The sequence below is a fragment of the Tinamus guttatus genome, unplaced genomic scaffold, assembly GCF_059628265.1.
Source record: "Tinamus guttatus ecotype Peru unplaced genomic scaffold, ASM5962826v1 Tinamus_guttatus_pri_ptg000150l, whole genome shotgun sequence".
NCBI lineage: Eukaryota > Metazoa > Chordata > Aves > Tinamiformes > Tinamidae > Tinamus > Tinamus guttatus.
In genome coordinates, this window is record NW_028288684.1 from 7894633 (window position 1) to 7922292 (window position 27660).

Here is a 27660-nt window from a genome sequence, read left to right on the forward strand (position 1 = left end):
TGGAGGGGAAACGCAACCGTCACGAGGGCTCCTGCATCACTTTGACATTAAAAACAAAAAATCTCGCATTCCCTTAACTTCCCATTAGAAGGGCTCCTTTTTTTTCTTTCTTTTTTGAAGACTTGTTATATGCCCTGTATGGCAATACTCGGTTGATTTGGTCGATAATGAGATTGACTCTTTAATTAATGCTTTCCTAGTAAGACTTCCTAAGTTTAACAAAATGCCGGGCACGAATTTTGGTTTTGTATTGGTTTCTTTTGTTTATTTTTTTCCTTAATCATGGGCTTTTTCTTCTATATATTGCGGTTTTGTGTTATTCCTTTGTTCCTGCCTTCATTTAAAATGAACCAGAATATACTTGAGAAGAACTTGAGACGGTCAGAAGTGGAAGGGAAGTTGATATGTTACTGGTCCCTTTACGATACTGGTGGAGCGTTGGAATTGTTCCTTCGGTGTCAGCTGAGTTCCAGGTGGTGAAATTTTTCCCTTCGGTGTCATTATTTCAGCCCGTGGTGAGCAGATTGAATCACGAGCCTGTCAAAATCACTCAAGAGCCTCGTGCGTATTTAAAATAGGAGGCTCCCAGGAACAATGAAGGGCTTAGTAAATATATGGCAAAATGTTAGCAACAAGCTAACAAGCAGAACGGCTGTCAAAATGACCAAAAAGGGGGCTTTGTAGAAAGTTTAGAGTGGTCTCTAAAGCTGCAAAGATATTTGTTCTATAGAAAGAAGAAAAACAATTTAATATTTTAAACAAAGAACCCAAGCATATTGAACTCATAAAATGACATCTTTGTCTACCAGAAAATAATAACATAAAAAAGCCAAGTGTTAGGGACTCAATTAGAGATTTTTGGGATTACACTCAGGTTGTTGTACTCAACAATAACAGTCTGGCATCGTTCTGTTATTTTTGTGGCCTAATACATATTTTATAACCTTGCGCTACAGCGCTGGGGATGATGGAGGTTATAGCAGATTGTCATGGACAGCTCTTCACAGCAAAGAGTGACAGCTGACAGGCTGGGATCAGCAAGTCAATGACTGGCAGAGATGAAACCCAGCTCCTCTGATAGTATTTCATGGGGTCTTTTGTGTTTCGCAGCACACACTGCATCAGCACCTCCAATTCCTGCTTCCCTAAACCCAGCTGAAATCCGACTGAGCCTCGTGCAGAGCCACCAACTGCTTTCCCTCCACAGCAGCCCGTAGTGCTGCTGTTAATGTGCTGCCCCTCTAATACAGGAGTGGTAGGATGAGCTGCTCCTTCAGCGGAGAAGGGCCAAGCTGTGTGCTTTATCTTTGAATTCGCAGTATTATTCAGAAGCCTCTCCCTTTTCTTTCTCAGTGGCAACTGCAAGAAAATTCTTAGCATGTTTGTGGTCAACATTTGCTCCAACATAAAGCACAGGTCTCAGAACAATACCTGGGTGTTAATAACATTTTGTTTTTGCCTGAATACCTTCTAAATGTGTTCTTCCACTTAAGCTTTTTATGCTCTGTTTTTCTAACACAATGACTTGAGAAGTGATATTAGTAGATACTAATGCTGAGCTAAAGACCTTAGATTATTTTCATCAAGAATACAGTGTTTGCATTGGGTGATTGAGTGGCATTGTTAAATGCAGTCCAGTACTTGCAGAACTCTGTCCCTGGATCAGTAATTGGCACCCAAAGACATTAAAAGTTGTTCTTAATTCCAGAAAGATATTTTGGAGAATAGGGAATCAGAAGCAATATATTGTGTGGCCTTCAGTGTAAAAATAACCACGAATGCGAACACTGTATCACAGCTTTCTTGTATTTTTTGACAGAAATAGAAAAAGTGCAAAAGTGGACTTTGGTTTCTTTGTCCATTTGTAACATCAAGGAAATCCCCTGCAGTAAAGGGAACTTGCTTAGAACATGTCTCTGTGCAAAGAGTCATCCTGAGTGATCTGTTGCTGTCATAACACCAGTGCATGGAGAAATGACCTGGGACCACACTAGGCTCCAGTGTGCAAAATGAATTGCTTCCCTTCTTCCCAGAATTAAGCTTTGCTCCTGCTGCCTTCCTTTCTGCATTTGCAAATAATCAAGATATATTAAAAGCAAAAAGAAAGCATGAAGAGTTTACTTTTGCTTTGTTTTTAAGTATCTTGTTAATGTGTTTATTTAAATAGACGCTTATACTCTGTCAAGTAACATGTAAGAGGGAAATATGACAATTTTTAACTGTAATACTCATCTACCACCTATGCCAACAAGGACTTTGTGCCATAAGTGGAGGGCACATGACAGGCAAAATGTTTTATTCCATCCATCCATCAAATACCAGCATGGAGCCTCAATGAGTTTTAAGTATGTGAAAAGATGCATTGTTTCTGCTGGGGTTTATTATTACTAAAACATTTTCACTTTTTTTTATTGCATGTAGAGCATTCTTACAGGAAAAATAATACTGTTTTTCCTCACTTCAGGGAAAAACGAAGCAATTTAGATTTTCTCAGCTGCTGAAGAGACAACGTATTTCTTTTATTTCCACCTGTAATCATAATAGAGCACGTGTGACATAATAAGACAAAGTTGCCATAAAAATGTCAATACAGCTTAATAGAGGTGTTTCAGTTGTCTGACTCTGACACTTTGGAAATAAACTTTCTGGTCGTTTGGGGGGATCTTTAAGACATACATTCAAGACGTTTTCCTTTAACAGTTCCAGTTGCAATAATGAAGACCCAGGAAGTCATCTGGTAGTCCTGGCTGTTTTAAATATTGCTCTTCTATTTTCTTTTCTTTTCTTTGCCTTTCCTTTTCCTTTTCCTTTTCCTTTTCCTTTTCCTTTTCCTTTTCCTTTTCCTTGTGGATATGCAAGGAACAGTGACACTGAGAAAAGCCGGTGCCTGTTTCTTGCCTTGCCTTGGAGGCTTCTGTGGGAGCTGACTGGTTTTAAACAAGGAGTTCCACAACTACAATGTTTTGTACAATATGCTATGTGGCTTAATACTCATTAGTGAAGAGTTGGTGCAGAAAGGTGCTGCCCTAAGAACATAAATGCCTTTGTAGTTATCCTTTTTCTGAACTCGTGGGGGCTGCAGCTAATGATGGTGCTGAGGTGATGTTTTGTTGGCCACCACATTAGCCAGAGTCCTGCCCTCACACAGCCCTGGGGGGTTTTGCCTGCTTGCTTGGGGGAGGAGGATATGATGCCCTGAAGGAGCAATTCAGTGGCGTGTGGGAAGTGCTGACCATTCTTTTCTCACGTGGATTTCTTCATAGGAATTGCAGCATCCTTTGGGTTTATGGAAAAAATATCACACATCCTTTGGGTTTATGGAAAAAATATCACACAGTGCAGACTGAAAATCTGTGTGGGTATGTGCCCACACTTGCATACATCGATACCTATGTATGAAAGCATAAGTGCAGGTGTACAAAAGGAGAGATGATATATGAAAGATATAGAAAAGCTTTGAGTCTTAATCCAAGTATTATCTGAGATCGAGAAGAACAGATATCTTTCGTTCCCACCCCCAAGTTACAGTGCTGGGACTCCAGTATTTTAGGGTGGGAGGGTAAGGGGTTCCTCTCTCCTCTCTGAAGCATCCACTACAGAGCTGTGATTTCTGCAGTCTGTTTCCCTTTTTTAATATGACCATTAACAAGGGAATGACAAGAAAATGATGCTTGTTCTTCTCATTAATAAAATGCTTTAAGGAGATTTGATTTGGTCTTACTCTTTCAACTTAAGGACAGGAGGTGAAAAGAGTGGAATTTTAATCTGAAAGGGTCATACATTTTGGTTAGTCCAAAGTGCAAGTTACCTTTTTTTTTTTTTTTCCTATGTGATGTATGTAGGCATATCTCAGAACTGGGATTTAGAAATCATTTTGAATTGAGATCACATTATTGTGATCTCAGACCAGCATTAGTAATGCCTTTCACATCTGAGGCCTTCCAGCCTCCTCACGGCTGGATGCATTGAAGCTGGAATTGCACTTTGAAGTTACCTTTGTATGGCTGCAGCTGAGGAGATTCATCAAAACCACAGTCCAAATAATTGTTGTATCATCAGCTCCACTTGGGCACAGTGGAAATGGCTGAAGGAAAAGACCACTCTTTTGTTTACATAGTGTCAGCCTTTCTCTTTGTCTCCTAATGCTGCCCACAGAGTATCACCTTCTCAGCCAAATGGCCAGATTCTTGCTTGGTTATTTCACAGATTCCCAGAATGGCTGAGGTTGGAAGGCACCTCTAGAGATCATCTAGTCCAACCCCTGGCTCCAGCAGGGACACCTAGAGCACGTGGCACAGGGTGGCATCCAGGCGGGTTTGGAAGATCTCCAGAGAAGGAGACTCCATAACTTCTCTGGGAAGCCCATTCCAGGGCTCTGGCATCCTCACAGGAAAGTTCTTCCTCACATGGAGATGGAACTTCCTGTATTTCAACTTGTACCCATTACCCCTTGTCCTGGCACTGACCACCACAGAAAAGATTTTGGTCCCATCCTCTTTACATTCTCCCCTCAGATATTAGTTGCTTAGCCTTTGTGAGGAGGGGAAAATGTGTATTCTGGAGAGTGTGATGTACTCTGATTTTATGGCCAGGACAGTAGCTGGCCTCAAGTCTGAAAAACTCTTAAGTCTTGTTGGCACCGTTCTTGACAAAGTCTGTGAGAAACCTGCATGGGAAGGCCTCAAACCAACCCAAAACAAAAAAAAAAAAAAAAAAAGGGAGGCAAGATGATATTCATTATTGCAACATAATAAATAGGTTTCACCTTACTGCTCTTTTGAATCTTTACTTAAATACTGACAGCTTAGTGTATATCTTCCTGTTTTCCAGGATTTTTTTTCCTAGTCTTTTCTCTACATTTGAGGTTCTTGATTTTTTTTTTTCTTCTCAGTTGTTGTTCATTTGGCTTCTCACATTTTGACCGTGTTTGGTGCTAGTTAGAAAATTGGCCATTCAGATTGTGGTTTGTTTGTGTACAGGCGGTTGCACATTATATTGTGGTGTCAGTGTTTTGCTCTGTGGCAATTCGTCCTTCGGCTGTTAGTCAGCAATCCGACGTCTGCCTGCACGCTGAGGTCCTTAATGCCTGCTGCTCCTGTTTGTTTTTGTTATTACGCGCAGTGGTCTCCAGCACTTGATGTGGTTTGGGAACTTCTTTGGCAGTTTTGGACAGTTGCTCTGAACAGACAAATTAGACTAATGAAGTACACACATATTTTTAAGCATCTGTTGAAGGAGTGTGTATGTTGTTTTTAATGATCCACACGTGGCTTTCAGAAATGAGTTTGTCATTTTTCATGTCCCTGGTGTTGTCCTATAGCATACACGAGAAGATGAAAAAGTTAAGATCAACAAAATCAATATTTTAAGCAACTTCTGCTTAAACTTATTAAACTTCTAGCAGAATAGCAGAATATTAAATCAGTAGATTAAACAGAATGTGCTTATTTTCTGAACGCAAAAGTGGCCATGGGTGTAAAAATTCATTCTGACAGCACACAGCAAGAAGTCAACTGGCCTTGAAACTTGTTTGAATTCTTCACATGCTCACCTTCATTTTGGTATTTTATACCTCTCTTGCAGCGTTGTGGCTACTGGGCTAGAGTATTAAATGAGGAGCAACAAGAGCAGCTCCTCACGCGTGCGTTGTGTGGCAGCGTGCCTGGCTCCTCAGCCCTTCTTCTTTAAGCGTTGCAAGGCTGGACACCAGCCACATGCTCGGGCCAAAGTCTGTTTCGCAAATCAGTTAGCCTGAACAAGCTTAAGCACTGGTCGGGAGCTTACATGGAAATAAAACACATCATACACAAAACGTTTATGCTTCTGTGTAATTGGCAAATTATCTGGATACGGGGATGTGGGGGGATAACTGTGTCCAGGAATGCAGAAACAAGCTCCTTCACTCGAGACAGAATTATAGATCTAGGGTAATGGACTATGCTTCAAAAACTATAACATTATTCATAGTTTTGTGTACGAAATTGTTCATACCCTTCAAAATTTCCCCTAAGCCTTTTTTTTTTCATCATATTTAGAAGTGGCAAAGTCTTGATGCATGTTTGTGGGAAGATGTTTGGAAGATATCCTAGTCAATGTTTTCTTAATTAGAAACAGCTGACTCAAAAATTCAGCAAAGCAGCTACTGTGTTGTACCAGAGGCAGTGTATTAATGTTCATGTCTGCAGAAGAGCCATGTTGACTAGTTTGGAAAAAACAGGACCATATGAATTGCCCTACCGCACCACACAATTTCTACTGCATTTTGCATTAGAAACTTAGGTGAAACAAGGAGCTCTGCAATGTGGATTTATGTCACATGTGAGAGGATCTATCTACATCCCTATTGAAAACAAACAACTGCCTACTTCCCCCTTGCCTCCCCCCCCAAAAAAGGGGAAAAATAAAAAAGCTTTCTTTGAAATAGTACAGCTGGAGAGTAACCAGACAGTTTTTCAGCATCTTGCTAAGCTCTTGGCCTTGGATGTGTTTTGAAAATAAGCTTCATAGGCACAACAGGATGCCAGGCAGAGGGGGTTTGGAGGACTTCATGGTCAAAAAACTTGGGTTCCCAGCCTAACACTCCCCTCTTTCTGTTGTAGAGAGGAAACAGCAGCACCGGGTTTCACCAGGCACTGTGAAGGCACAGAGTGATATCCTGGTCCTACTCAGAGCCTACAGCCCAGCTTGGGCAGTGTTGTGAGGATGGGGAGAGACAACGTGCCAGTGGAGGGCTCAGTGTGCTGCTCTTGCCATAATCTCTAGGAGCCAAAGCAGGAGGGTGTACGGGAGGCAGTTTCCAAAGAGCCTTTCAAGCTCACAGCAATAAAGTCTTGGCTCCTTTAGAAAATACCATGAGCCGTGGAGGGGATCTAGGCCAGAGGGCAGGAGATGACTGTGTGATTTGGAACCAATGGTTTTATAGCGTGCTCTGGTCACACGTAAGTCACCCCTTGTTTTCAGATGGACACAGGAGAACCCAGCTAGCAGATATATGAGACTTTGTTGAGAGGATTATTCATTTTGGGGGGACGGGAGATAGATGTTACATTTATTTTTAAATTTACTCATTTTTAAGGGTGTGTTTATTTTTTTCCTGAGCCTGTTCCTCACAACCCCCAGGCTTGATCATTCTTTCCTGGGCTCCTTGAATTGCATTTTTGTGAGGGACAAACCGAGCAATGTTACATGGGAAAGTATTTCCAGATCAATTTGCAGTACACCTTTATTCCCTTTCCTCCCTACAGTATGGATTTCATGAGCTCATTCTTTTTCCCAGTAGTATTCTGTCAAGACTTGATCCAAAAAAAAAGCCTTATGGAGTGGGAATGATGTCTATTACATTGTTCTAGCACTACCATGGCTGCACAGGCTTCAAAAGCAGAGAGCTCTGAAGTGCAGCAGCCTCCCAGGTACCTCGCACCTTGGTGGGGTGGATTGATGCAGCCTGCTGCTTTCCGCTGCACTCGGCAGCTGGTGGCTCTGGTGGTGTCTTGCACTGATCCTGCATCAGGGTGGATACGGTCAAGACAGTGATTTTAATCCAAATGTTGTACGTTTTAGGAGCGCCTGCGAGGAAATCCAGATGCCCCTGTTTGGCTGCTGGAGTGTCATTTTTCATTCATGTGTACACAGCTTTAGCTGGTATTTCTATACCAGTGACCTTGTTGGAAGGCATATGTAGGAGTCTATGGAAAACAAAATAAAACAAAACAAAAAATTGCTAAAAGAATAGTGCTGAGCAGACAACCATGTACACCTCCAGAGAGTTGTGTTTTCTCTAGAGCACTGTGTGGTTCAGTGGATTTGGAAGGAAATACGGAGAGAGAACAACACAGGCAGAGTCTGGAACGTAACACCTTAAAATAGGAAGGACCCTCACTCGTGATTAGGTGTGCTACCATTACTCACTGTAGTATAAAAACAAATGATGGCAGCCACAGGGAGTTCGCTGCTGGCATGGGAGATCCACCATTAAGACTGGCAATTTCTTTCCAAGCATCTTACAACAAGCAGTTTCAGAAGAGTCTCCCTTTTGCACTAGGTATCACGGAGGATGACTTGCTGCTTACTGTAGAGTGCAGAAGGTCAGTGCAGAGAAGGCTGAAGCCAGGAATTGCAGTTGTTCAGGGACGGTACTATTTCATGCGCACACAAAAGGCATACACAAACACAAAAACACATATATATGCATATATGTATGTTTTTTTTTTCCTCTTTTAGTGTGCGGTGATTTTTTTGAGTGTGCTGGGAAAGGAGAGGATTCAGTACAGTGCCTGAACTGTAAAATAAGTGTTAGAATTGACCCAAAGTTGATTTTTTCCCCTATTTTCAACAAAACTGAATGTTTGTCCGAACCGCACTTTTGGTTTCTACGAAGATCACTTCTTACCACTATGTCCCTGTTAAACAGCTGGGAGCTGCCAAATCATCTCAAAGAAATGGGCCTAGAATGCCACAATAACCAAACTTATTTCTTTCACTTCATTCTTTAAGGTGATGATAGAATAATATGGGTTGAAATCTTGTGTCAATCACGCTGTGGTGGACTGGGGCAAGTCTTGTTTGGGGAGAGGGCATGGAGGAAGGGGATAGGCTGAAGAAGAGTTGGCTTCTGTTTGCACGACTTGTTCAATTCATTGCTTGCCATTGCACAGATGTGCAAATTGTGCGTGCGAGGGACAAGATAATGCGGCCAATAGTTCAAGACCTCATGTAATCTTAGGCTGTACAAAGTGACTCATCTTTGTGACAACTTCGTTGGAGTAGTGTTTTGAGTCAGTATGTGTTTTAGTAGATGTGTTGAAGGATTTCATTTTGCTCTTGTTTTTATTAGTCCTGTAGTTTGTGTATCAATGTAATCTGTTGTTTGATATTTTTAATCTCATATTAAATATACATACAGTAGGATAGCTGATATCTGATGCTTTTCTCACATATGGAAGAAATATTCTTGTTATGAAATATTGAATGTATTTGTAATAAAGTTGTACCAAAAAGGATATTTTTAGGTTTCTGTCTTGCCCATAATTTGAAAGAAACATGCAAAGAAACCACTTGTAATTTTTCTTGAACAGAAGCTGCATTCAGGGAAGGTCTTGCCAAATTCAAGTGAAGTTTCTCCGCTCTACTGATGTAAAAGTCAGAGGAAATGATGGTGGATTTCTTTGATAGTGCTATACAATTGATTTTCATTGTGCTGGGATAAAATTGCATGCCAATAAAAAAAAAAAAAAAGAGAGAGAGAGAGTAGGAGATCAAAAAAGGAAGGAGGGAGAAGTGGGCACATGGAGTAACAAGATCCGCATCTGTCGAGGGAGGAAGGGACAAAAAAAAGGCTCTGTCAAGCTATTTCCCTTATGTGCTTGTGAAAAGTGCCATTGTGATTGGGGGCTGGGCGAAACCCTGTTGAGGCTGAAGGGTCTGACCACCACTTCTCATGCAGAAAGTGTGTGAGGAACGGCTGGCACCTCCACACACACCGAGAGGTGCGTGGAAAGCAGGAACTGGAGGCTCGGCCACAAAATCCAAAATGGTTTTCAAGGGTCCAGGGACCTGTGTTATATTGCATTGTAGTGGCAAGTCTCATGGACAAAGTATTACTGAGGAACAGGGGAAGGTCAGATAGAGACAGAGGGGACTATAAGAGAACTTGAAAGCCTAATTGCTAGCTTGATCTTGAACTGAAATTTTGGAGAAGTATGGTCTGGTTTTACGATATTTGTAGTGGGGAAAAAGAAATCAAAGGTTTATGCTGTTTTATTCTATAAGGAAGAAGAATTGTTTTATAACTCTTTGTAGTTTTACAAGGTTAAGCTGATCCCAAGGTGCCTGCCAGGACTCAAATTCAGCCAGAGTAAATAGCAGAGTAAATAACGACCCATAGAGGGTCTGGATACTGGAGTTCTTTCAGAACCTGAGCTCTCTCTTACCCTGCTTGATTCTCACCCCCATCCCAGTGTTCCATTCCCAAGGTCTCATCCTCCCTTCCCTGCAGGCAGGTCACTGCTGGCCCAGGAAGGTGGCTGGAAAGTTGAGTCAGTTCCTACCTCCCTACTGCTTGTAGTTACTGGCCTTGGGGGTTACCAGTCAAGATCCTTGGGATCCTCTGACATTTGTCTTCATGCGTCTCCCTATTCTCATGGATCTTCACCCATTTTCTCGATCTTTCCTCCAGCAAGGATCTTCATCTTAAGTCCTTTTTTCTTTCCAAGATCATTACTTTTCTTTTTTGAGTGGGGGGCTTCTTTTGTGACCCTACCACTTCTTTACCCAGCCCCTCAAGCCCACTCTAAATAACCTATGTGCAGAAACACAAAGCATGATCAGCCTCCTTAGTGTTGGTACTGTCTCGTATGTCTCTGTTAATTGGAAGATTCAGGTTATGCCCTTTCTGTTAGTCCAGATGTTATCAAAGTTTATAACGAGCCCATGCCAGCTGCAGCTAGCAAGGAGCAGGCTTCTGCTTTGAGAGCAAAAAAGTTCGGTTTTGGACATTTGTGCACCCCCGCACACACACCTAATTCTCTGCTGCCTCTTAGGATTCACTACTGAAGTTATTTTTCACCTGCAACACTGGGGTAGAAAGCAGTATTGTGTGTATTAGCTTATAGTGCTGCACATGCTGAAGGAGAGAGTTGACATCCCACTCCAAAGCTGCATCCTTTATACTCTGAGTGCAATGAGCTTTTCAGGAGAGGCTCCATGGTCTCTTAACTCACATGCCAGACAAGCTGCGTGTTCTGTTGCTGTGGTTAAGTAGCTGATTTTCACCCAATCAATTCTATTGATTTTATTAGGATTGGTTGAATAGTTGCTGTTTGTGGGGTTTGCTGCATCAGGTCCTTGAAATTCCTTGTGGTTTCAGCCACAAGTCTTGGAATGTATCCTCTCCAGAATACCCCTAAGGATCTGGATAGTTTTGCATAAGGGAAGAAAAATCCTCGTCCCAAGTTAGCCCGACTAGATACATGTAGGTCTGTGGGACTTGTGGGAACATGGCAAGAGAACACTCCTTCCAGAAAGCCAAACTGCCGTGTGCTCAGCAGCCTGGTTTCCTGTGGATCTCGTGTTTCAACGAGTTGTCCCTGGTGCTTGTAGAATTATACAGCTTCTCTTCCAAGGCTTCCAAGCCTTGCGCAATACACACATGCGGATAATGTGATAATAGATGGGGAAACGGGTGGCTTCACTAGTCACATGGATGTGACTATTTGGCAAAATATTTTTGCGGTCTGTCTTTGACATAACATGTGGGAAATCCTGCCCTGCTCTATATGGTGGGATAAAAAGGCTCCGTATCTGTAACCAGTCCCTACAGAGTCCTCGGGGCTGTTAATGCTGGGAATCCGTGGGCTGTGGATCCAGAGTTTCAGATTTCTTTCAGAGGGCAAAAAAAATGAACAGGGAGACTATGTAGAAAAGACTTGCCAAGTATGCAGTGTGTGAGCTCGAACCTTAAACAGCTTCCGTAGATGTGTCGTGGTATCAGTTGCTCTCATATCTCTTGTCTCAGAGCTTTTCCTGAGCTATGAGCTTGTGTAACTCTCAGACTGGAGGCTCTTTGCTAAAGTAGGAAACAAGGATTAAAACCAGCCAGTGAGTTCAAGTTAACTTTCTGAGAGCTAATTAAGGGAGCCCTAGGCTTCCTGTGAAGGAGGCTGTAAGCAGAGATGTACAAACTTACCAGGTCAAATGGGATCTGCAGTGAACTTGCAATTACTTTTTACACTAGAGTCTCTTTAGGTACTGCTTTAAGAAAGGCTGCAAGAGCAGTTGTGTGAGAGAAAGAAATGTCAAGAGGGGCAAAGAGAAACAAGAGCTGTGGAGGACATTGCCTGAGTTAAATTATGCTCATTAATTCAATTTGAGGCAGGAATGTGTGTAAATAAACCCTGGCAGCTGCAGCAGCTCTCATTTCTGCAGGGCTTTGGCAGGAATGCAGGGGCCAGTGGACATGAAATCCTGGCTCTCTTTTGAGAAATTGCAGGCAGACAGCTCTGCAGCCAGGAGAAAGAACAATCAAAGATTTACTGAAAAGACGTAACCACTTTAAGCAGACTTGAACAGTGTGGAGTTTCAGACATGCAGATTTGGAGGTAAAGTTAGTGCAGACAAAAACGAAGTCATTGGAAAGCCCTGAGGCTTACCTAATTCTGCTGGGTTAACAGCATTATTCGCGTTCCAGTCGTCCAGCCTCAATACTGGTGGGTGCCAGCATTTTAGCTGTGCAATTCAGTATCTTCAGCGTAAAGTGAGTCTGTGCTTTCCCAAGTAGTTGCAGGTAATGTACCTGTTCATGCTGTGGTAAGTCAAGTACGTTGGCCACGTGAAGTGAATTGTTTAGTGTCCTGAGGACTTTGGGCTGTGGTGTTCTTCCAGATACAGGATCTATAGAGCCGCCTGTAGGAGCATTCCCATCTCTTCTTGGGGCCCTGGGATTTGCCCTGTCGGAACTATTTGGAGGACATTGGTGTCACAGAGCTGAAGACAGGGGCAGTTCTGCCACAGTTAATGCTGTCACCGTTAGTAGGTGGTTCTTGGATCAGGGGACTTTCAGTTTTACGTTTTTAGTAGTAGTTTAAGACTGATTTGGACTTGAGCTTAATGTATTGGCTTTAGTCAGAGAAGATAGTCAACAAGCTCTGAGCAAAAAGTATTTTTTTCTTGGCTTTAATCTGTAATTTTAATAACAATATCATATTGACCAAGAGTATTTTGAATGTTAAGGGCTGCAGAATTTTAAGGGAGCAGAATTTGAGGTAACTATTAATTGCTTATAAATTACAGAACACTTGAAATTTGGCTGTTACTTTACTGATACATGGAAAAACAAGACTTTTTTTTTTCTTTCCTCAAACAAAACCCAAGTTCAGCGCAAGGTCCCGATTCTGCAGGTTCTTTATTTTTTCTCACTATTCCATTGTCTTCAATCAAATATTTGCATACATAAAACTTTCTTAAAAGTGTGTGTTTGCTAAGTGAAAACATCTACTAAGATCAAAATTACAGAACAAAAGCTGCAAAGGAAGAACTTAACAGCAGTAATAAGGCTATTTAGCTTTTCAGTGAGGTTTAGACCATCATCTTTGCATTGTACGTTGTATGAAATAGTATATTAAAAATGCATATGTATTCAAACTTCCTTTTTTAATGTCACAATGCTTAGTAATTGCACTTCCACACTTTAGAGTAGATCTCCCTAATGACACTTTGAAATACGTATTCTGTTTTTTCCAGTGTTGCTGGTGTAGTGCAGGTACCGGGGTAAGGCTGATGCTAAACCAGGAGGTGCTCACTGCATCTCACAAACAGAGTAATCGCTCAAACTCTGAAATTACAGCTAAGTTAGTAAAATAATAAGTAAAATAATAAAATTAAAAATCTATTCTCTCCGAAACAGCAGCACAACTGCACTAAGTATATTGACCAATGTATGTTGTAAGTCCTTATGTCTCTGTGAAAGGAGAATTTGTGAACAGAGCTGTGATTTTGCACCATTGAAGCCAGAGTACTGATAGGCATCTGGAAACACAGGTGATAAAATGGGGAACTGGGGAAAAGGCACCCAAACAGGAGTGATCTGATTCATGTGTAACACTTCCATTCACTTTTTTTGAAAGTGGGATGAGAACAACAGAATACAGAAGTTTACTAGTTCTTCAGGCAGCTTAATGACAAGCTTGTCATAAATCTCTGTCTTTTAGGATGAAAACTGTCTGCCTGAGTAGTGGGTCAAAATCTGGGTCAAACTGCTTAGAGTTCTGATATGTTTTTTCGTGCTCCCCTTTTCTGAAGTTATTGTTCGCATCTGATATCTTTTTTTTATTTTTTTCTCCTTTCAAGCCAGCTCACCCTCGACGCTGCTGTAGCCAACATCATCTAATGGGAGATTTAGCAGCAGAAGAGCAGCAAGATCTATGTGCACCTGCTGTCCTTCAGTAGCTGCCTCTGGGTCAGTAGCCTCTGGCCGGCTTTGCTGTTCTCGGGAAAACTTGAATTTTAATGATTTGCTCTTGTCAGGAGCTGCTTAAGTTTCCCCACTCTTGCTGCAGTCTGAATATGTACGAGTCCTCTGGAAGGTCTGCTCGCTGTTAGATTTGGCCAGAGGAAAATTAGCTAGGATTTTTAATCTGTTTTTTGGTGGTCTTCCTTCTTGATACACAGCGGAGCACCTTGTACTTAAAATCTTGTTCTTGCTGGCAGGGTGCTGCCCCTCCAGCCTCAGTGCTGGCTGCTGTGCAGATCCGTGCACCCACTGCCTGACATGTATCCCCTGCTGCGCATGCTTAGCCGTAGTTCATCCAGTTCCCCCTGCTGCTGTGTACGTACATTTCTTATATGCTCACATAGGCGCACGGGACTTCCAAGTACAATTCCTGCTGCTGCACACGCACCTTCTCGGAGAGGCTCTTATAAATATGTCCTGTCCTTACCCCGTTTCCCCTCTGGCTGCTGAGGCAGCTGAGGAGCAGCCTTTGCAGCTTTGCCTGCTTTTCTCTCAAGCCGGCTCCTTGCAGGGCCCCTGAGCAGTTTCAGCCCCGTTTTCTGCCTTTTCTCCGTGCGCGCTGCACCTGGTAAATTAACAGCCTAAACGAAGGTCCCATCCCGTGCAAGCGGCTTCCTCGCCCCAGACCGTGTGGCGCATATTCCAGTAGGGCTTCAAAAGACTAGAGAGGACTTCAGGGAGAAATTCTGTGAGCAGAGCAGCAGTCACAGCGGGGCATTGAAGGGCATTTTCCAAAGTGCCCTTAATTAGTGTTGCTGGAGCTGAGGAGTCTTCCTGCAGCACAGGTACCACTTTGAGTGCCAGCGCTGCAGGGAAGGCCCCGAAGAGTCATTTCAGCCGGCTCTCTGCTTTATACTCGATTCCTTCCATTTTCCCCTTTCTTCCGAAGGGACTCAACTAGGACAAGAGTCATGGCCTCACTGAAAGGGAATTTTATTACAGCAGAATTCATTACTGAGGCAGAGGCATCTCTCCCCGCTTCGCTACTGCTGGCCATTTGTGTAATCTGTTAAACAGTTTGGAAAGTTTCACACATCTTTGCCAGAACTCAGCAGTAAAGAAAGAAGAAAAAAAGAAGTCTTAGTGGTGTCTTAAGCTGAAGAAAAAAAAGGGGGGGTATTTTTGGATGGGGCTGCCGTGCCGGGGTCGTGGCACGGTGGCTTGCAGAGCCATGTGCTGGTCACAGCTGCCCTCTCCTCTTCGGGTTTTGCATTCCCGAGCCCTGACCAGGCTCCCGGGGTCTGTCTCTTTGGGTGGGGGCGGGTTGTCTCTTACTACTTCCAGAGAAGTTTTCTCCGTGCATTTTTTTTTTCCAAATGTGAAATTTCTTCCTTCCAATGTATCCTGGCCAGCATATCAAATGAAGTGATTTCTAGCTTTGGGCCAGCGGCAGTCGGCTTGAAATTTGTTCTGTGATCACAAAGCGAGAAGCTGGACTTTATAGCCATGGAGAAGGAAGAGGTTCCCAGAGTCTCATCTTAGGCATGTGCCAATATGTGCTTCCCACCACACAACATTTTCGGATACGCTGATTGAAACATCTGGTAGAGAAGTTTTTAACCAGACTGATCTTATTTCATTGAGGATGATCTTTATATCTGCAAGGGAAGGTGGGGGCTATTGTTAGGTTACTAAGAGTAGAAGGCTCAGAGGGTTGGGAATGTTACTATGTTAATGTAATTTTTGCTGTGATTTTAATATACTAATAGCGTGTGACCTTTCTCTGCTACTCTTTGGAAGGCTGGAAATTTCCTCCACTTTGGTAATCTGCCATTGCTGCCTCTTTGTGGTGAAGAAATCCCAAGTAGTCGTCACCTTCCCGTAGTCTTGCTGTGGGCTTGCACATCCCCTAGGGCCAGGATGGGTTATTCAGACCTTGCCTTCGTACACATGCCTTGCAGTATGGGATCTCGTACGGTTGAGCGTTGGCCTTCACACAGTATCTCCCAGTGCTCTACAGTATCTTACGTTACGTAGGAGTGATAGTTTGATAGAGCTTCTTGCTGTAATTGGGGCAAGATGATGATTTTTCCTTGAAGTGTTATATAAGGAAAAGAATATACGGTAACCTTTCGTACATGCCAAATATGACAGGCTGAATGCTAGGTGATAGATTAGTAGTAAAAATGTGGTCATTTAAGCCTACCTAGACTACCTTTCTACTTAGCGGCACTATCTCTTGAAATCAAAGAAATGACACAGTACAGAGCTGCCATCTAAATTATTAAACTGTCTTCCTTAGAGAAAAAATACATCTGTATGTAAATCTAACTTGATAAAGATTTATTGGATTTTCTGATAGTAGGAACTGAATAAATAGACAAGAACTGGGAAAAAATTACAAGGGGCTAAACTCCAGTGGTCAGGTGGTTACAAAGAAACCTTTGTGATGGGCAGCATTTCTTGAATTGTATGTAGTGTTTTTATGACAGTACTGAAATACTATCCCTCAGCTCTTCCCATGGAGGAACTTCACCAATGCAGTTCAAGGTCATTGTTTATTTCCCTAACTTCACCATTTCCCAGGCAACACCAATTACTGCTCCAGTTACCTTTTTCTTCCCATTTATCCGTTGGCTGTTTGTCAGTGTTTATTTCTGCATTTTCCCGTCTGTTTTGTGCAAGATCTTTAAGGGAAGAGGGATCAGGACGTAGCTCACTGGAAGGAAAAAGGGATCAGGACGTAGCTCACCTCTGCCATCAGCAGTGTTCATTACTGTTCCCTTCTGTGTCTTCGGCCCTTTCAAAATGCATCCTTGCTGCATCCCAAACCCCTTTGCATCCCTTTGTGTTCCTGTAGGAACAGTAGGAACACTGTTATAGGAACAGTATTCATGTCCTCAGAGCATAGGCGTTTCCCAACTTGTTTCACAAATATTCACAAATTATTCACAAATATCCTTTTTTTTCCTGTTGTTTGTTTAGTTATCAGAATGTTGATACCCCTCTGCGCAATTTTCACTCCTTCTCTTCAACCAAGCACATCTTGGTTCTGTCTTCTCCTTGTCACAGATTCTTGCATTTTCTTGACGAGTTCTTGAGGCCTGGCTTTTTCTTTTTCATCTGTTTTTTTGAAAATGTTGGTAACATCTGTTTTGTAGAAGCTATCTCGTGTTGATAATTTCCACTTGGCTTGCCATTTCACTTCTGGGAGGGAAATAAATAGCTAAGAATACATAGCTGTGTGATCATACACAGCAAAAAATAGTTACCTTTTAATTATACAAGTCATTATGTAGAGAAGTGGAAGCAGGTCCTAACCGGGATGCCCAAGCAGAGTAGAGGGTGGAGCAGAAGCCACCTAACAACTGCTGGCTTTGACCCTTTCTAGGTGATACTTGTGTTCTGGTTCTGCTTGCAAAGTACATGGCAAATGCTGCTGTGATACAGATAACCATCTGTATTTGTATTTTATGGTCGTGGCAACTCTGCAGCATCATATTAACACTGTCCAGTTGTGCACTCTGATTCAGGAGAAACAGTGCAATGAGTTTTAATGAAAATATTACTTGTCTGTTCTCCCTTTCATATAGGAAATGCTAGATAGTTCTTCAGGCAAATGTGTAGTTTCCAAGTATTTGAGTAATGAGCAAAATAGATGGGCAACTGTGACATATTAACCTTCCCTGCATTCTAGTATAAAGATATGTGTATGTGTAAAACTTTGTGGAGTGGAAAAGTACATCAAAAGGGTTAAGAATCCATAGAAGAGATTAAGGATCAAATACCTCCAAAAGGAAGAGGGAACTCAAGACTGAATAATGCTGTGAGCTTTCTTGGAACAGAGCACTGCCAGCTGCTCTTATAATCCTATCACTTTCAGCAGGCACACAGTGGGGCTGGGACAGTCATGTCTCCAAGTTCAATATTAAATGAGCTACTTTTGAAGCTGGCATGCAGGGTTATGTCATCCTCTTGATGAAGTGGCCTGTGGTGTGCATCCTTACACATCTGTAACCACTTAGGAATGCCCCTAAAGTTTTCCAAACTGTTACAAACCACAGGACGACCAAGAGCAGAAAAAAGAGTAGGGGAGAGGAACACTGGGGATTTTATAATGAATAAGCTTCCAGTCCAGAAGACAGTAAATAACTTAGGAGGAGATTTCTACTCTGACTAAGCACTTTGCCTTTTTTTAAGAAGCTAATCCCTTTAATACCATTTCACTGGATCTCCCTTGCGTAGCTGGTCTCCACCAGGCATCTGGACTTATGCTGCTTGCAGACAGCATGTGAAACTCTGCACAATAGCAGCTGATGCGGTTGATCATGCTACTTACACGACTCTGTTAAAGTTTTTTCACAGTTTGATAGGGATAAGCTGAGATGTAAGTAGTGTCAGAAGTAGATGCACATAAAGGGTGTTTACATCCCCACCCAAAGAGCTGACACTTTCTTTTTGAAAATCCCTTCTTCTTCTTCTTATCTTCCCTTCCCCCTGTCCCAGCGGCTATGTACATCTTTCAGCCTTCATTCCTCTGTTCAGGGCACATCAGAAATGGGGGTCCCTTTCCCAGCTTGTTTCCATTCCCACAGCCCATCTAAGAAGTATAAAACCAAGGCCAGGCCGTCACCCAGGCATGCGTCCCTCACTTCAGCCTCTAAATTTCCATGCAGATTACCATGGATCTGCTGCTTAGTGCAGCAAAGGCTAATTTGGGAATTACTTGGCAAAGTATTTAAGACTTCTTGGTAAAGAATTTAAGACCAACTTCATATTTTACTTTGAGGCAGGTCCTGATCATTTTATTGACATTGCCCTTGTGAACATTTTTGGTCATGCTAGAAGGCTAACTAGCCCAGTATCCTTTTTCCAAGAAGAGTCAATTCAGATTGTTTTCTTGATGGTGAATCCTTTAATCCTGGGTGACAGTGAGGGGCTGCACTGGGAGCTGCTAGAAGCTCGAGGTGACTTTGACAGAGTTGTGAAGGGGGACCTGGCACACGCACCAGCTCCCGCCCCAGCCTGGCTTCTGGAGGGTTTCTTTCCCTGGCAAACTGTTCTCTTCCCGCTCCAGCACAGGGCACAGAAGAACTTGCTGGGTTGACTGGGGCTCTGCTGGGTCTCCGCACACCCACGCTGGCTCCTGGGTGCCAGCATTTTTCTCATACCCACTTGCCCTCGGTCCGGAGCAAGGATACACTGCAGCACGCAGCTGCCCCTGCCCACTCCACATGGATCCCCAACTCGACCACACTCACTGCCTTTTCAGATAGCAGAATGGAAGGAGTTAGTTTTAAAGGGTGATTCTGGGCATTATTCCCTGAGAAAACACAGGGTTTTAATTCAGACGTGTACATGCGTCTTAGAGTTAGAAAGCATTTTCATATGGCCTTACATCTGCTTCTAAAAGTTGTGTTCTTTCTATGCTAATTATCTCCTTCCTTGATTACTCTGAACTCCCATGTTTTGATATCCCTAATTCCCAAATCATACCCTTTCGGTCTTTCTAAGCTTCAGCAGCTAAAATGGTCTTTCCAGCCCATTAATCAGAGCCCATATCTTTTCAAATTCCTCCTCAAGCTTCTCCTCGCACACTGTTTCTGTTTCAGTGTTGCCAACTCTCACCAATTTATTACAGGCAATGCAAGCCCAACCTTTGCTCAGGAGGCTGTAGGGAGAGAGGCAAAGTTGCAGTATACTCCTGCTATAATATGCTTTGGAAATCAGACAATCTGCCTATTTGATCTACTGCAGCATGAGGGAAATTGCCCTGTGCCTTAGGCAAGAATCATATATTTTTCCAGTTCTTGCACTGTTGGAAAGGAATGTATGAGACTCAGCCTCTATTATTATTTGATGTTACTTTAGGCAGGTAAGCCATTTTACATATAAGATAACTGAGAACTTTTAAGGATCACTTTAAGTCATGCTAGAGATATAACCTGTTTATATGATAGAGAAAATAATTTATTGTTCTTACTCATGCTGCCTAATGCCATACTGCCTTTCTTTAATGCTACTGCCACAGCGTTTTCAGAATCTACCAACTCTTCAGGCACTACGGGGAGCTGTATTGTGATTGTACCTCAGTAGCACAAAATCAAACATGTTTTAATGAAATACAGCCTTTCTACCTCCTCCTTTCTACCTTTCGCCTTTCTTGTCTTTACTCCTGCAGTGTATTGCAGTTTCAGTGTATATAGGCATCAGGCAAGGTCCTTTTTTTATTGTTTTTTTGTTCAGTATAGTTCTGCCTTGACTTATTGTATTTCATCTCTTCCAACAAGTTTTTCCTAGATCTTTTGTCATAGCCAGATGTCAGCTGTGAATTCATGTGAAAAAGTTGAAAGTCTATCTGATTGTAACTGAAATGATGCTGATCCAGTGACCGTTTTAATTCAGAGAGAAACAAGTTTGTCAATAATCAGGAGTCTTCTCCCATGAAGTCAAAACAAGATGAAACCTCACATTTTACTTGCAGGAAGAAAAGGCTAGTACATGTACTTACACTGCTGACAGTTGTTTTAAATGTTTTAAGACAAATCATCTGCACTTCAAATAGCTTGTTAAATTTTATTTTCAAAAAAGGGTATTACGGGGGTCAGAGGCAATTTTGACCCAGCTGTATCCTGTGGTGCAGACTGTGCATTACATGATTTGAAACTCTTATGGCCTTAAACACAATTTTTAATGGCAGAATTACAAAAGAGGCTTGTGATGATAGAGGGTATCCTCATGTGCTATTGTGTCCCATGTTCACTGTTAGTCAACAGACTGTGGGATTCCTCTTCCTGTTGTTTAAATAAGATTTTTTATTTTCTTAAAATCACTATTAAAAATATTACACCTAGTCTTTAGCGAACACAATAATGGACTTGAGAGAATGTGGGAAGCCATCCTCCTTTTTCTTAGTCCAGATCCTCGTTTTGCAAAGGCCAGCAGAAGCTCCCAGTGGCGTTGGCTTTGTGAAGACACCAAGCTGGAGCAGGGGAACTGGAGCAGGGGAAGAAGGCACCCCGCACAGGCCAAAGGCAGTGAGTGTCCTCCTGTAAAGATTAGTAGAGCTACTACATCAGCTGAACGGGGACTGTGGCAGATAGCAAATCAGAGCTAGGCCTTTGCTGCTGTATAATTTCACCTAGGGTCAAATTGCAGGTTTGTACCTGGGTCACTTTTCATGCTGGTTGTGTGTCCAACGCATCTACCCGCAGCTTTTCTTTTTCAGGGCGCCAGAGCTCTTGGATCATCTCTTCTCCATTCGTCTTCTTAGTTCAGTGAAATTTGTGGGAACTTCAACTGCTCCTGAGACTTTGGATCTTCTGCCAAACTTGTTTGAATTTAGCCAATATGTTCCTGAGTTTAGGAAGAGGCCCACAGAACACAGCAGGATTACTTAATCCCCATGTTCAACGCAGAAGCTGCTTCTGCTACGTTATTTGGCACAAAAGTCTGCAGTTACCATTTGGAGCTGTGATGAGAGGGTAGTCCAAGGGTCGCTCTGTTACCCCAGGACAGTATGACGTATGGCGAGATGGCTGCCAGAACAGAGCTGCATCTCTGGAAAGGAACCACATCCATCCCCTGCTAGGACGCGCCGCTGACCTCAGCGAGCCTTCCTGTTGCTGTGTGCAGCATGCCCAGCTCCTGCCAATCCCAGCGCTTTTCCCTGGTGTTGGAAAGTGTTTGGGTGGTTTAGAAGTGCAGTTGCCTTGGGGGAATCTGCCTGGAGGGGTCCTTGGTGGAGGGTAGTTTAACCAAACTGCCACTGATTCTGCTCAAAGCGCCCCAGGTCAGGGGACTATGTTCTCTGTTCTCTGCAGTACAGCACAGAGAAGCATATAACACATGCAAGCAAAACCATTTCTGGAGCATTTAAGTAAGGAAGATCTTACTCCAAGATCATTTACACCAGGATCATTTTGCTTGAGCAAAACACTTTCTGTACAATTCTATGTAGGGCAATATGTTTTTTTATCATAAAATCTTGAATTCTGTCTTGAAATTTATGATCTTAATATAAGGTTCTCATTAGCAATTATTAGTTATAGTGATTTATTTGTACTGTTTCCTCAGGAAGCTTTGCTGTAGCTACAACTATCTTTTTAAGCTATATTTAACTCTGAGATAGTATACATTAATTTTGAAGATCTTTTCAGAAAAAAAAAGAAATCGTGCTTAATTTTATAATTCTTTAAAAAAAGAATATTTTCAAGTGTACTTAAAATGTAGAATAATGTTTCTGCTTCAGAAATTAAAACTCTCAGGGCCTTATTTCTGCTGGATGCTACTGCAGGCAAGTTATAATTAAAGTCATCTGAAGATTCTTGTTAAAAAAAGAAATTCTCTGTATAAATGCAAAGAACTCAGAATGAACCAGGATTTCACTGTGTTTTTCTAGAAGGATACAGGCCTATTGAGTACAAAGCAGCTAACCCTTTCAGCTCTGCATGTTGTGTTTCATGCAACTCCCTAGAAACTTTCTGTCACCTGGCATGGATGTCCCTCTAGAACAAGGAGAAGGGAAGTGGTGGAGTTACCGTGCCTGGAAGTGTTCAAGAAACTGGCAGATGAGGCACGTAGGGACATGGTTTAGCAGGCAGGGTGGGGATGGGTTTATGGTTGGACTTGATCATGAAGGTCTTTTCCAACCATGATTCTATGAAGAGGGAAACAGAAGATGGCCAGAAGGAACAGAAGGAACGCAGGCGAGTGGCTTTGCCATCACAAGCACTTCCTTGGGACTGGTTTCAAATAAAAGGTGTGGGTTTTTATCTGTGAAATAAGCTATGCAGCCCAACACTTACAGTGCAAAATGATACAGAGAAACCTCTTCAAAAAGTTTTTTCGCTGCGTAGTATCAACCGTAATTTAAACGAGCCTTCACTCCATGTCCTGCCTGACTGTATTATCACCCATTGGCATCATGTTCTGCACACGGGCTGTAGTTTTGCTTTCTTGGGTTGCTCTGAATAGGCTCTGAACGAAAATGGCAGTCTCAGTGCTCGGTGGGCTTGTCCGGAGCTGTGAGGCTTCCGAGCCGAGCTATTCCCAAGGGACGTGATGAAAGATGAGCGTGCGTCTTCCTCGTGCTACCGTGGTCCCTGCATTTGTGTAGTTATGTGTGCAGCCCCAATGCAGTTTTTCCACTTTGTCCCTCTTATGTCTGTCTGTTGATACAGAGAGATATAGTGGCAGTGTCGACGTCCAGCTAGCTGACACGGTGACATTGCACCGGCTGTGTAGCCCTTCAGCAGCAGAGCTTATTGTATCCATAAATTCTGGGAGAGATGCTTCTGTGGTAAGAGAACCCATCCAAGCTGTTGACAACTTTTTTTTCAAATACTGCTGAGTTTTTAACTTGCAGATCTATTTATATCCTGTTTTCCGTAACAAAGAGGAAGAATCTCTTTTTTTACTATATAGTTGCTCTTTACGTGTCTTGGGGTGTCTAGCAATGAAAGAGTTAACAGGTAAATCCCTAAGAAATTACTACTTCAATGTTTCCAAAATTATAAGAAATAATTATTGAGATGCCAAAGAAAACTTCTTATTCCTGTAAAAAATAAGGGTTTCTAATAGAAATAATTGGGTCCCATGGCAAATCTGAACTATTCAGTCAGGTTTCTTTAATTTGATCTTTAAGACTGTTTCCCTTCCCACTTGCCAACTGTCTGATACAGAAATGCTGATGGTTCTAAAAGAAAAGTGATGAAGACTTCAACTCAGAACAAATGGAATAAAAAAGGCTCAAGAGCTAATTCAACATTATAATGTTTGTGTATTTGATATTACATTGAATAGATTGTTTGTATTTTATTGTTTGTCAGAGAGAAGAAAAAAACATTTTAAGTAAAAAAACAGACCTCTTCAAAAAAGTGCATATTCTGTACTCCAGATTTTGCATCTCCAGATACATGATGATGATGATCTATTTTCCATGCTATCAAGAAAACGAAAAATAATACTCTGTACAGATAACAAGAGAATTGCATTGCATGAATTAATGATAGAGTTTCATAAGGGAGCTTACCAGTTAAATGACAAAATAGTGGTCTGAAGAGAAAAAAAAAAATGCTGGCTTGAAAACTGTCTCCAAGCAGGTTAAACGGAGTGCCTGCAAAAGGTAATTTCTTTAGCTGGAAATAGGTTACTAGTGGCATACTCCAGGGGACTGTGCTTTTTAGTAATACATATAAATAATTTGAATGAGAATATCAGATGTAAGATCATATTAAATGTTAGCTGCTGATACCAAAGTTAGAGGTAGGGAATAACAAACACTTCAGAATTTATGCAAACCAATTCAGAGGGATTTGGGATCTTTTAAGTGTCTGAGTCATTCAATGGAAAATGCACTTTAATGCAAACAGATGTAAAACAATGTGTCTAGTGGCAACCACGAAAGAAAGAGAGAGAGAGAAAGAAAGAGGAAAAGAAGGAAAGAAGGAAAGAAGGAAGGGAGGAAGGAAGGGAGGAAGGAAGGAAGGAAGGAAGGAAGGAAGGAAGGAAGGAAGGAAGGAAGGAAGGAAGGAAGGAAGGAAGGAAGGAAGGAAGGAAGGAAGGAAGGAAGGAAGGAAGGAAGGAAGGAAGGAAGGAAGGAAGGAAGGAAGGGAGGGAGGGAGGAAGGAAGGAAGAAAGGAAGAAAGGAAGAAAGGAAGAAAGAAAGAGAAAGAGAGAGAGAGAGAGAGAAAGAGCAAAAGGAAAAGAAAGTGAAAGAAGGAGAAAGAAAGAGAAAGAGGGAAAGGAAGGAAGGAAGGAAGGAAGGAAGGAAGGAAGGAAGGAAGGAAGGAAGGAAGGAAGGAAGGAAGGAAGGAAGGAAGGAAGGAAGGAAGGAAGGGAGGGAGGGAGGGAGGGAGGAAGGGAGGAAGGGAGGAAGGGAGGAAAGGAGGAAGGAAGGAAGGAAGGAAGGAAACAGAGTACATATTAAACAAAACAGTCATCAAGTTTCCTGACCAGAAATGAAATTATGAATTTGAGGTTTACCATACACCTGTGTAGCTGGAAACATAAGGCTAGTACAGCTGTGTAGGAGAAAATAAGAGAGGGAAATTAATACTAAGAAATACTGAGAAAGAGAGATAAAATATGATACAAATGAAAGGAAGCAGAAAATAAATTGCTGGATCACAGGTAAGAAAAAGTCTAACCGTTGGCTTCCAAAGGTGGATTCCAGTGATGTTACAGAAGCAAACTCCCCCGCCAAAACGAATATAGATTAGTGAGCTACCAGCAGGAACTGTCTGTGGGGCAGAGTGTCTCATGAGGGGTGTGGGGGCCTTCGTTTTGTGCATGGCAGAGCTGAACGAACAGCTGGAGGCAAGTGGACCTTTTCTGTTAATGAGGGAGTAGAGCCCTCAAGCAGTTGTTCTCAGTTGTTGTATTTTATTTAAGTCTGTGACTAAGCAATTTTGAACCATGAAAGCGTCTCCAAGATATGTAAAATGAGAAGCTAATGTGTCTAGACACTGGTGGATATTTCCCCGAGGTGATGGGTTAACTGAGATGTAGTGGATCTAGAAGGGAGCTTAAACCAGTGAGAGAAGCAGCAGAAATACCCAGGACAGGCTGAGCTCAGTGGTGGGGACTGGAGGAGGTGATTCACACGGTGTTGGCAGGAACAGGAAGGTCAGAGTTCCTTCTTAGTGACCCTTGTTAGCGTGGTTTCCAACCACAGCTCTTTGCATAGAGAATTAGAAGCTCTGATTACATGAACATCAAAGAACAAGAGCTGAAAATGTGAAGCAAACCAGCAATTTAGATAAAACCATAGTAAGCAACTTAACTCAAGGTAACTTTAGTATGGTGAACCCAGGATGGGAGACTACTTTTGGGCATCAGGGAAAAGGGACGTGGCAGATGTGCTACATTTTAATGTCTACATTTTCCACAACACCTTTTCTACAAATATATATATTTTTTAAATACCGAATGGATATTTAATATACTGACTATTTCAGTGGCCTGTGCCAGGGAAGGAGGACACAGCTGGCTCGGCCATTTTAGAAGTACAACTTTTTCCAGGTGTGACCAAAGCAGGCAGCGGCTGCCTGGATGTTGGGCAACTGATATGTGCTCTAGCAGAGGATGAAAAATGTCTTCTGATACGCTCCTAGGATGACTGCCCTGCCCCAGACATGAGGCGAGTGTCCCAGCGGTTCCGGAGAGGACCCGCCGTGAGGGCCACACTTGGCCTATTCACACTCCCGTTGTGGCTGCAGTTGATAAGCTGGAATACAGGGAGAGGATGGGCACTTGGGAGAGCGGTTCTTGAGTTGGGACTGTCTCTTTCACTACAGCTGAGTCATCTTGAGATGAACAGTAAAGAGAATCTTTGGAGCACAGCTCTCCTAAGTACTCTACAATCTGCATGTATCCATGTCTTGATGGATCCAAGCCAGGATCACCTTATCTACAGTCCTGTTACAGTCAACACTCCTATTATGTCTACCTAGCTGTTTTCCATCCCATATCCTTCTGTTTTCTTCTCACCTTCCCAGCCATCCTTTTTCCTCCTCTTTTATATTTTTCCTGGGAAATCAGTTTATTGTTCCACCTGAAAGAATAGCTTATTAGTGAGCTTGGAAAAACAGGGCTGCTATCCCATGGTGTCCTTCTGGAGAGCATGTCAAAGGACATAAATCCCAGGCTAGAGCACTGATAGTGGGTGGATCATATTCTGCTGAGAAATGGATTTCTTAGGAGGAACAGTTGAAGAATAATCAACCACCCAAAGCTATGAGACATAGAAAGTGGAGTTTCATCCACACAGCAAAAGAACCGTTGGGATTTGGTTGAAGGAGGCATCTAAAGGCCAGGACTAGGCTTTGGCTAAGAGGGGCTGATGAGCTGTTGTACTCTAACAATATTTATACAGGCATAAACGTGTCTACACTCAAGTGTTTCTCGTCTGGTTATAGGCTTGTTTAATCTCTGCAATAAAGTGTGTGGAGAGAGCATTTGTTTTATCAATGAGACTTCAGCAATAAAGAGTTACCTGCCTTTGGTGGAAGGTGGAGGTTCTCTGCAGAGCTCGGCAGATCTGCAGCCGTGAACCGAAGCCGGCAGCAGGAAGAGCTGTCTGATAGCGCTGGGTTTTGCACAGCACCCTGCATCTGCAAAACTGATTTTTTTTATATCTTTCTTTCTTTTTAACGGAAGTAGTTCTTATGCTTTTCCCGTGAAAAGTGTGACTCATCACAGTGGTTTGGTGGGTAGACCCTAGTGTGATTTATGAACGCAATTCAGTTACAGGTACAAACTTTGCAGATGCAGAATGCATTTGTAAGAGTCTTTCCTCTGATCATTTCCTCTTTATATTCAACATTTGGTCTTGATTGCCTACCCAGTGAAATCAGAGGGATGTCTGCCGTCGACTCTGATGGGAGCTCTGCCCCTTGGGTCTCTATGCTTCTGGTTATTTCCACTCTTTTATTTAGCTAATAAGAATTACACAAATACTTCTCTTACAAAAATATTCTTTCTGGCAGTAATAAGATATATTTCCCCTGTGAGCTATTTTTGCTATATTGCTATTGCTTTCTGATCCTTAGCGGCTGAGTCCTGGTTGAGCCTCTCATGAAACTAGTCTACAGGCTTATAGAGTCCGTAGTCAATCAGCGCGCGAGGAAGCGGGACGTGGCCCAGAGAGAAGGCTGCCTTCTTATTGCTTTTACTAACGTGGCGGTGGTGGGAATGTGGGTTTCTAAAATGCA

General features: G+C 42.4%; 1 protein-coding gene across 1 annotated transcript in view; it reads left to right on the forward strand.

Annotated features, from left to right (window-relative positions):
* The window catches only part of ATP8A2 (ATPase phospholipid transporting 8A2), a 302037-nt gene that overhangs the window by 214051 nt on the left and 60326 nt on the right, over positions 1-27660 (forward strand). The gene's annotated exons all lie outside the window — the stretch shown is intronic.